General features: G+C 45.4%; 1 long non-coding RNA gene across 1 annotated transcript; it reads right to left on the minus strand.

Moving 5' to 3' along the window:
* Positions 1-378: 378 nt before the first annotated feature.
* On the minus strand, positions 379-1,647 carry LOC144177736 (uncharacterized). Its single transcript, XR_013323845.1, has 3 exons — positions 1,445-1,647; positions 788-819; positions 379-654 (listed from the first exon to the last, which is right to left on the minus strand). It is a non-coding gene; the product is annotated as an uncharacterized LOC144177736 (long non-coding RNA).
* Positions 1,648-10,842: the final 9,195 nt, after the last annotated feature.

The following is a 10,842-nucleotide window of genomic DNA, read 5'->3' on the forward strand; positions in this document are numbered from 1 at the left end:
AAGAGGGCACCAGAGATAAATGCAATAGAGCAAACAGGAAGGTGGAGGAGGAAAGTATGGTGAAAGTGTGAGGGGGAGGGCAGTAAGCAGAGGCCGCGCGAGACATGCTCGGCGGCAGTGGTGCACTGTGATAAAACACCAGAGTTGCGCCCGCTGTCGTGTGTTCACTGATGACGCGGTCACTTCTGAGACACAGCAGCTACGCGCCGTCACCGAGAAGACTGCAGTTTGCACTGCGCTCCGATTTTGCATTGGGGGTATCGTAATCTTGAGCAACCTTTTTTTTCCCCTTTCTTTATTTACTCTTTTTTTTCCGTTTTGAGAATTATTTCTAGCTCAGTGTTCAGAGAGATTCACAGTATACTAGTTACGTATTATCATGTTTGCTATTTCTTCTAGTGCAGCCAGTAGTGAGCAAATTCAGTGTCAGATATTCTGCTACCAATCATATCAAAATCACTCTGTACAAACTGCAATGGAGGACAAAACACGCATGGACTGCCGACATAGCTCAGAACATTTATTTTGCATTCCAACTTTTTAAATGCTCCTTTATCTTTATACGCGCAGTGGGCAATGGTATCATCATGCTGGACTCCAATGTGCCACTGTATTTGTCCAACAATGCTCAAACCATAGAAGAAATCATTGTTTCTGAAATAAACCAAACAGAACAGGCTATTCTTAGTTGAGCGCCAGTTTTCTTGTGTGAGCCATGAATCTGGCGGAAAAGCCAGCTTGTTCTATTTCACACATCTGGAGAATGTAGAAATGTGTGGAAGCTTACCTCAGGTGCCACACACACCTAATTGAACATAGCTTGCAGCAAATGGAAAAAACAGTGAGAACATGTCTGTTACTGGTGGCTGGTCACAGAAAAGAACGAATAAATGCCGGACTTTTTTGAAAGACAACTCTAGCAGCAAGCCGCACGGTCCGCAGAAGCAGCGCGACACAGGACAGTGAGCGTGCTCACCCACTGAAAGACAGCATAACTAAATAAAAATACCTTGTGTGCATTAAAATTTTCTGCCAATCCATTATGGTGACGCAATTGCTACAAGCGCATTCTCATTGCACCATAATTTGCAACAGCGAATTTTGTGTTTTTTGGATGAATACCATGCTACTTTGGCTTTGTTGTTATGCTTAATGAGTACCCAAAATCGCAATAATTGTAAGTGGCCTTTTAATTTAGCGAAATGTCGATGCTCGTCTGCTAACATTGATGTAAACAAACTTCCAAGATGGCGGCGCCCATGTCTGCTTACGGCAAGTGAGTTATCGAACTCAAATACCGCTTAATAATTATTTACGGTCTATATTACGAGGTTTTCGAGCTTAAGTGACGCACCCGAAGCCCAAATAGCTTCGAAGCATAGCGATTCTCTACTGTTAAGCTGTGTATAGTACAAATACCAGTGGAATCGGCCGACCTGCTTACCGGCGTTGTTGCACGTCCCGTGGCTGTAACTTGGTTGCTTCATTGCTTGCGGCTGTGCCGTTGTTTTTATAGTACTCCTTTGATGTTCAGGCATGATTTTCCGTGAATGAAACCTGCCTGATTGCATCGATATCGTTGAAAAACGCGAAGAATGACCGTTACGATTTGCCGATCTTCGCTTCGAGAACTTGTGACGATGCGATGACGATTGGATGTCTTGTGAGTGAGAGAGTGCGAATCAGTCAATGATAGAACATTCTTTTGAAAACATTTAAATGTGATGAAATCTGATTTTTATGAGGTTGAAATTTACGGGTAAATTTGTCCGCGGTAAGGCGAGGGCGACGCTCACAAATGTTGCACACATCGGTGGCGTTCAATGGGAATGCGTAGCGAAAATTAGAAGTTGATTAAACACTGAAAGCGTGCATAATAACCGAACATAATAGACAGGACGAGATTGCAATAGACGTTTGCATGTTTTGGAACATGCAGTGAGCACCTTGCTTACACGTTGGTTGACTTCGATGGCCAAGCAATTATGGTGGTTTTTGCTTCAGATGTCAAATATTACCCCACAATGGAGTAAGCTGGAATGCTATCCCCATACACTGCAGGGTGTCGTTACGTTCTAAATGTCCATGCAATGCATCCAGTACTGTGGGCCCACTGTCGCTCAGCTGAATGCTGGGGAGTGCCACATTTTATCAGAAATGTGATGTGTGCCTGACTGTATCAAAATTTGCCCGGATCCACAGTACAAACGTCAGGAGTTCCTCCACCACAATTTAATCTGGCTGGTGTTGTAGTGGCCAAGGCCAAAAGGCGTTGGCTAAGAAGCTATACACAAGTTTATGCATCTTGCCTATGCCACTAGTGCGTATGTATACAAAATATGCGGGCACGCATATATGCATACACCAGCATATATGCCTACAGAATGCAATGCATGCTAGATGAAAAAAATTTGTTTACCTAATGTCAATTGATGTGGTAGTGCTTGAACCGACACTAAGCACAGCTTAGTGACTGTTACTTATGTTGTTCTGTGACTAGTACAGCCACTATTCTGGGTTCGACAGTGCATGATTACCTTGGCATTGTTTATGCTGTGAAGTTCTAAAGCGTGTGGCTAAGGCGTGCTGCTGAACACGAGGTCGTGGGTTCGATTCTCGGCCACGGCGGCCGCTTTTCTAATCGAGGCGGAAAGCAAAATCGCCCGTGTGTACGAGGTTGCGGTGCACGTTAAAGATCCCCAGGTGGTCAAAATTTATCCGGAGCCCTCCACTATGGTGTGCCTCATCACCTGCATTGCGTCGGCACATTAAACCCTACAATCAATCAATCAAGTTCTAAAAGCGTGATGATGAACACAATATCAGCTGAATTGCATGGCCTGTTTCTTTGAAACTATTGGAGGGTAGAAGAGAAAATGTTTGGGCATGTTGGTTCATACTCACATGAGAAACATAGTGCAGTAAAAACACAAGTCGAGGACGGGACAAGTGCAAAGTTTCAACAAATTCTTTATTGCAGGACCAGTGCATATAAACACATCTGGCTCGTAAGAGGAGAAAAGGAAACAAAAACAAACAGCAAAAGATGAGAGACGAAAACCGCCACGTGGTTTGCAGGGCGGGAAAACAAAACGTACAAACCACATACAGACATCTGGCCACTAGAGAAACGCTACTTTTTGCGCACTACTTGCCATGAATGGGGCTCCATTTTTCAAATTGATGAATACCAATTCGGTTGTGTTTTAAGAAATATTACAAAAGGCAAACGTAGCAACTGGTCCTGATAAATAGTTATTATAAAAGTTCCCTCAGCTTTCTTGCAATTCTCAAACTTACTAAACTTTAAATCGGTATAAATTGGAATCAATAAGCTCACATGCCAAATTGTTTCGGTGTCTGCGCTTGTGTCACGCAGTGGTGTAGCCCCAAGCTAGCACATCAGGATGGCTAGGTTCTGCTGTCTCACCCTTCGGAAGACGCTCCTCTCCGTTTTCTTTATGCTGACGCACGGACAGGCTATGGCGGCAGCGTCCACCACTCTAGCCAGGCCGTGGCCGACGCTGCAGCGTTTGGGACGCGGCCCCCGCGGATTTCAAGTAACGGCTTTCAGAATCTCTGGTTTCACTTGTTGTAGAGCCACGTGTGAGAAGAATTCAGGGGATATCCCATGGGAAATTGTTGTGGGTGTCGTTTAAAGCTTTGCTTTCCAACAGTTTTTCGTTTTTATGTTTTTCTCTCTTTCTCTCCTATTACAGGCCAGATGTGTTTATACATGCTGGTCCTACAGTAAAGCATTTATCGAAAGTTAGCTCTTGTCCCGTCCTCACCCCATCCTTTGCTTCTACTGTGCTGTTTTCTGTGTGGTCTAACATTGTTACACTCTTTCTTTTTTTTCTTTCTTGCATGCATATTTCGGCAGACTTCACAGGATGACAAAATGACAGGTGCAATTCAATAAGGTAGGGCACCTAGCAAACTTATACTAAAATTTATCTGTACTACTTGCATCACTACACACTGTCACAGCCATCACTAACTCGGGGGAGGAGCCGCACCCCACTAATGAGAGGGTGGTGAATGATGAGTGGGATCACGACTGTGCTTACAAGAAGCAGATGTGGTCCTCACTAGTGTAAGAAAGTCATGGAAGCGTGATGCCGCTGTCTCCCTTCTGCATCATCATTCCTTCTCTCGGTCTTGCCATCTTTGACATGCTGGCCACGTCATCCAGCAAGATGAAGAGCATAACATTGCCCCTTCCAAAGGGGCAGTGTTACGTTACCCATGCCTCATTGACATGGACCCTCCTTTAAGGAGTGCGTGTTGTTTGCTCATGCATATATGTGAACTTTCATTGTGCCATGTAATCCTGTAAAAGGAGAAATTGATTTTTTTCTCCTTGCAATCATTTGTCTAACTGTTACTGTCCATTTTTTGCCAGGACCTGTTACTCCCAGGGAGCCACAAGCCAGGACGCAACAAACTTGGTATAAACTTGGCACCACTTGTTATGTTGCTGGAGCCCAACTTCTGTTCATGGTCAGCGGAGTAGGGTGCCTCATCTGTTTGAGCTGCGTGTTAGAGCCAGGACACTTGCGGAGCAAGAAGAAAGTGATTGCTGTGGAGCGATTCAGTGATTTTGTCGCTCATGCCCTGCCAAAGTGCAAAAAAGAATAGTTTTGCAAATAATTATTATCACTGCTAAACTTTTTTCTTTGCGTGCGACATGGCCAGCAGCGACATGGCCAAAGCATTTTTCATTTTGGTTCCTATCGCTTTGGTACGAGGGCGTGGCTCAAAAAGATATCCTGAAGATAACTACATGTACGGTTCTCATAGCCGGCCTTGACCGGGGTCAACTGTTGTATACCCAACTTGGTCACTTGTAGGGCTGGCAAGCCACCTTGAGGAAGGTGCTACAAGAGGGGCGCAGCTTATCTGAAAGCGCCACAGCCCCTCAAGAAATTTTTGTCGAGTAGTGCTCCTGCTACTGCAGAACATTATGCTTCCGTGCAAGAATGACGGCGTTGCCACGCTTGAAATATGGCCAAGTTGGAACTGTTTTGCACACACTCAAGCGTTTCCGCATGTGCGCAAACGAGCGTCATGCCAAAAAAAAGCTTCGCCATGTAAAGACAAAGTTGGTAAAGGTTCTGAACGTTTGAATGAACGGGTATGCTCAAAAAATAATAATGGTAGTCAAGCAGGCAGATATAGTACCTGTGTCGTTTAGTTGTGCACTTTGGCTTCTGCATAGGTGAGAATCGGGTCCGGCTGACTGATACTGACTTGTGACTAAGTGCTGAATTCGAGGTGCTGACTGGTGATATACATACTGACTGGAACGGTCGGTACTGATTGTTACAGCCACTACATCTTGGGCCAGCAGTCACACTGTGAGAAAAGCGAAGCTGGTGAGGTTGAAGATTATTTAGCCCCTCCTGACGGGGCGTGCCGCTCCTACCCAGCAATTTTTTGGCACACTGGCCCCCATTGTCGCTGGCTGCCTCGGGTAGGTCACTATCTATGAAGCCAGTCGTGGTTTTAGCCACGGCAAAGTAAAAAAAACAGCGGAGATGGATAGATCCTGTCTTTCATCCTCTTCAGCTGACTATACACATAATCCACGTGGATTGTTTATGTATTGTTGTTGAAGTGCAATTGCAGTATGCTAGAATATAATTTTCAATGGGTACGTGTGCCTTTCATGGCCATTGCTATTGTTTTTGGTGCCTACAGTTTTGTACACCTCAATGTAAGCACACAAATGACGCAAATATATTCGTTAATTGCAGTTCACGAGGATGGCTTGGTGGGCTAGTTGGTGTAGCATCATAAAGGGTTGACAGCGTGTAAACACGACAACTGTCTTCTCTTCCTTGTGTCGTCGTGTTTATGCGCTGTCAACCCTTTATGTTAATTGAAGTTGTACGCCTTATAGCATAAAACCTGCATTACAAGTGTATGTCGGTGTATATATTTGTGTGGATTGTTATGAATAAAATTTATTTACTAGTGCGATTCCTTTTCTTGTGTTGCATCTTGTCATTATAGTTTGTATCTGCTTGTCCAAGTGTCAGTTCTACCCGCCGCGGTGGCTCAGTGGCTAAGGCGTTGCGCTTCTGAGCATGAAGTCGCGGGTTCGATTCCCGGCAGCGGCGGCCGCTTTTCTGATTGAGGTGAAAAGCAAAAACGCCCGTCTGTACGAGATTTCGGCACACGTTAAAGATCCCCAGGTGGTCAAAATTAATCTGGAGCCCTCCACTACGGTGCACCTTATCGCCTGCATTGCATCATCGTGTTAAACCCTAAAATCAATCAATCAACCAAGTGTCAATTCAACAAGTACCTTTGACGGCCAGGTCCTGCTTAACAGAATGAAATGAAAATATGGCAGCAAAGCAAGCCATAAATCCTACTTTATTTTTCACTAAGTGCAGACAAAATTTTTACTGAAGAGTTGTCAGTTCGTCTGTGTACACTAGCTGGCAGGATTAAAAGTTCCCAGTCGTAACATGGATGGGAAAATGTTTAGAGGTGGCACAACTTTTCACTGTGACCGATAGCATTATCTACCTGTCTGCTCTTGCCTGAAATGGCAATATCTGGTGTACACCATGGTTTCCTCACTGTTGAAAGAAATACCCTAAATCCCGAAGGGCTGCGATAAAACACCGGGTTTTCAAGGGAGCACCAAATTTCTAAGTCAATACAAAATCTGAAAGTAAAGGTCCTCTATTAGTCTAATGTAGTTAAGTGATCTCAACAGCTGAAATACGCATCCTTTTTGCAGGAGGGGGGGAGGGGGCTTTGTTTTACGTGCCGAAGCTGCACATGCTCCTTGAAGGACACCACATTAGGAGCTGTGGATCAAGTTGGACCACTTGGGGGGCCTTGAAATGTGCAACGAAGTCTCTATACAGAGGTTTTCTTTTCCACCTCTACCAGAAAAATGGCTGCCACAGCTGGGGTTGAACCAACGTCTTCGATGATGGCAGCAAAACATCCTAGATGCTGGGCAGTTACAGTGGGTTACCGCAAGACACGCCTGCTTAGGTCGGCTTTATTGCACGACACCTACGCCATGCAAGAAAGCCTAATGCATGCAAAACCTTGCCCAAAGCCAATTTGTTCACTCTGGTGTACATTAGATGAAGTGGAATGTTACCAGTACAGAGTTTATGAGCTGGGAAGAACCATCTACTCAAGAGAACGGCATGAGCAAGACATTGAGTTATTACTTGTTGGCAATGCCTGCAGTAACATCCTGGTCCTAGTAGGCATGCATAGCAAGGGCCTCTTTTGAATGACTGGAAGGACTGCACCCAGTCAAATATATACTGCTATTCACAGCATGTTGAAGAACCACATCCATGTGTGCCAAATTTTGTTCACTGCTCCGCTGTCTTTTCTTCATCTTTTTTTTGTACCATTTTCTAATCAGTGCACACACACTCGTGTTAGGTCGTGATTGCCCAAGTTACCTTTGACCTCAGCTTTCAAAGTTGTTACACTAAACCAATGATATTCATATTCGAACATAATTTATTATATTTGCAGTTACTTTTTCTACTTGCACGTGATTTGCAGTACCGAATTTTATCATTGTACACTTCTAGCAAAAAAGGAATATCGCAGGAGAAGTGCATCTAATTCCTTTGGAAGACAATGTTTTTGTTTTCGCAATCTGATGTAGCATGCACAGTCGGCGCTTCATTTTCATTGTTTTCTGTGAACTACATATCCTCCATTATAAAGAAGAGTTTGGAAGTCATATGACTACAGGAAGTGCAAGTAGGAGCGCTTGAGTGGAGGAAGCACAGCTTGGTCATCGTTCTGATTTGTTTTTTTGTTCAGTACGACGACTGTGTGTGACACTGGGCTTCGATATCAGTTGAAATAGTTGGCCTGTCCTACCACCAGTGGAGCCTGTGGGGCCAATACACTGCACAAGCATGAGGAAATGAAGCCACACAGGCCAGAATCCGGATATATATATATTGTAAGAAAACTGCACCTCTCTCACAAAGCCATGTTGATTCCTCGAGCTGGGGCTCCCCGCTTTTTCCGCCCCTCCATGTTGGTGGCTGCCCTCTTTGCCGTCGTAGTAAATTGACCACTGGCGATGCTCAGCTCCCTTTTCCCAAGGCTTCAAACCTCTACAAGTACCAGAGTCCGCTTAAGATGAACTCCGTGTGCATGATTAAGACGAACAACACTTTCGTTCACTTGTAACATCCACAACGCAATACCGTCCGCTGAAGACGAATTTCTGGTAATAGAAATTTTCGCCGTCCCCTCGAGTTTGTCTTAATGTATATATATATAATGCTAACCGTCTCTCCGCACTATCGTCCGCTGCGCATCCTGTGCAGCTACAGCACTCACTAAGTGGGTCCAGATGGACCCTGCTCCTAGTGCCTCCAAAGTATAACATTACCCTGTCCTTGCCAATCCCTGTGAGAGCATGCGCTACTGTTCAGGGCACACACAGGCTTGAAAGACAGCCTTCACTCAACAGCGGGCACAACACTACAAAGTGGGGAACCTAGTGCTCCCGCATAAAAATAGTGCAGGTGGAAACGTTATCTGTTGTGTAGTCCTCTAAACATCTTGGCTGTGACTCTTATAAGGCAAAAGCTGTGTCACCAACGGCTACTGCAGACCATTTTTGAAATAAAACTTTTTCCAAGATCATACCAAGGTCACACCGAAATGTGCACAACTTTAAAAAGGTCGCCTCCAGATTAAATCTTCCGACAGTGTTTTCGGTACCTTTAAAGTGTGCCATGCTTTGTACAACAACAACACAAGGAAAGATGCACAAAATTTGTGGTAAGAAGCATGCTAAGCCCCTTGTTAGTTGTGCGATGAGACACCTTTGACTTGACATAAAGCTTTCATTGGCCAAATCAGTGATGTATCAGGGACCACTTGAAAATATGCACCTTCGGTAGAAAATTACACTGGCCGTTTGAGTGCAACATTGTAATTGTGCACCCAAGTTGACAAAAAGAAAAATAGTGGACGAAAGCACGGATGTAATGGCACATAATGTAACAAACGTTTTGTATCAAATGAAAGAACAACTTGTGAGTGAGCCCCTCTTTATGAATCTACTCCAAGGAATGTGCTCTTGCCAAACGCCTGTGACCTTTTTTTATGCTTCTTATATGTGATCCTGTGACCTTTTTTTATGCTTCTTATACCTTTTCGACGTACCCTAAATAAATCGGTTGCAAGTAGCGCCCGTCCTGTCTGTTCAATGTCCTTGTGGTCTTCCCACCCAGAACTGATGCACGTACCAATGAGCTCTTGAAGAGTGGTTGGAAGGTAAAAGTGGCTATGGTGCAGCTGTTCCACTAGTAGAAACAGAAAATCAGGGGTGGTTGGGTATAAAACAGATTTTCACCCAAAGGCCAAATTGGGCATAAAACAGCACATCATCCTATCCTAACGCCGAATGCAAACACAAAACAGTGCGGTACTTTTCTGCTGTATATGTAGCAATTATTTGGAAGCAGTCTGTACCTGCCTTGCCGACATAAATATAAGCGAAGCAGGCATCATAAGTGGGTAGCACAGGTCACAGCTGTAACTAGAGCTTCTATGTACAGTTCAAAACATTGTGCGTTTCGTTGTTCGCCCTTCGCACAAACTTAAAACTACATGCTCAATAAATTCTTCTGAACGGAACATACATATACCGACACACGTCAAAATATGCGACTACAGATCCCACAGGCTAGAACGCACTACTAACATACTGAAGCGGAGCTTGCCCGCTCTAGTAGAATGTAAAACCAGGTTGAAGCACACTAGGTTATCTAGAAGTTCTGAGTTATTAGTCACTACTGCTAGGCATATTCCATCACAACTATGAGATAAAAGTGACGTCCGGAAGCACGCTGGGCAATACACGAAGCAGCACAGGCACCAATGTCGAAAGCTTGCAGGAAGCGCAACGCTCGCCTTCCACTCGGATTACTTGGCACAAACGGGTGCCAAATGCGCCACGGTGAGCCAACTTCACACAAGGATCGCACGGAAAAGGGAAGAAGCTGCAAAAACATCTGGACAGCACTGATCAGATGCCGGACTCTATGTTCGGATTTCGGAGGCACCTAAGCACGCAGGACGTACTGCTGCAACTGAAGGAAAAGGTCATGAAACAAGCCACCAAGCAATCGGCTAGAGCAATCTTGGCGTTGGACCTCAAAGGAGCGTTTGACAACGTCTCCCACGCTAGCATCTTAGCCAACCTTCAGGACACAGGCTGCGGAGAGCGGGCATACAACTATGTGCGGGATTTCCTGACAGGCCGCAGCGCTCGAATCAAGGTGGGGGAAGAGGTATCTGCACCCATAGTGTTGGGAAGTAAGGGGACCCCACAGGGATCCGTCCTGTCGCCTCTTCTCTTTAATATGGCACTATTAGGCCTGCCCAAGGCGCTCGGGGTAGTCGATGGTTTGGGGTACGCGCTCTACGCCGACGACATTTCGCTCTGGACGACAAAGGCGGGCTCCTCAGGGTGGATTCAAGATACGCTGCAAGCAGGCGCAGATGTGGTTAGTAAATACGCGAAGGAGTGTGGACTGCGATGTTCGCCTCAAAAATCTGAACTGGTGGTTGTCCGCCCTCGGGCGCCCAAGACACAGAAGGAAGACGTGAAGGTGGTCATAGAGGGAGAAGACATCGTCCCAGGGCCCAGTGTTAAGATTCTGGGGCTCACCATCCAGGCAGACAACAAGGCCACTACGTCTGTGCGCAAGCTTATGCACTCCTCAGGACAGATCCTGCACATGCTTCGGCGGGTGGCAACAAGGTGGAGAGGACTGAAGGAGAACGACACCCTGAGGCTGGTACAAGCCTTTGTGG

Source organism: Haemaphysalis longicornis, unplaced genomic scaffold (assembly GCF_048455015.1).
Source record: "Haemaphysalis longicornis isolate Haplotype H1 unplaced genomic scaffold, Haemaphysalis longicornis Haplotype H1 scaffold_30, whole genome shotgun sequence".
NCBI classification, from domain to species: domain Eukaryota; kingdom Metazoa; phylum Arthropoda; class Arachnida; order Ixodida; family Ixodidae; genus Haemaphysalis; species Haemaphysalis longicornis.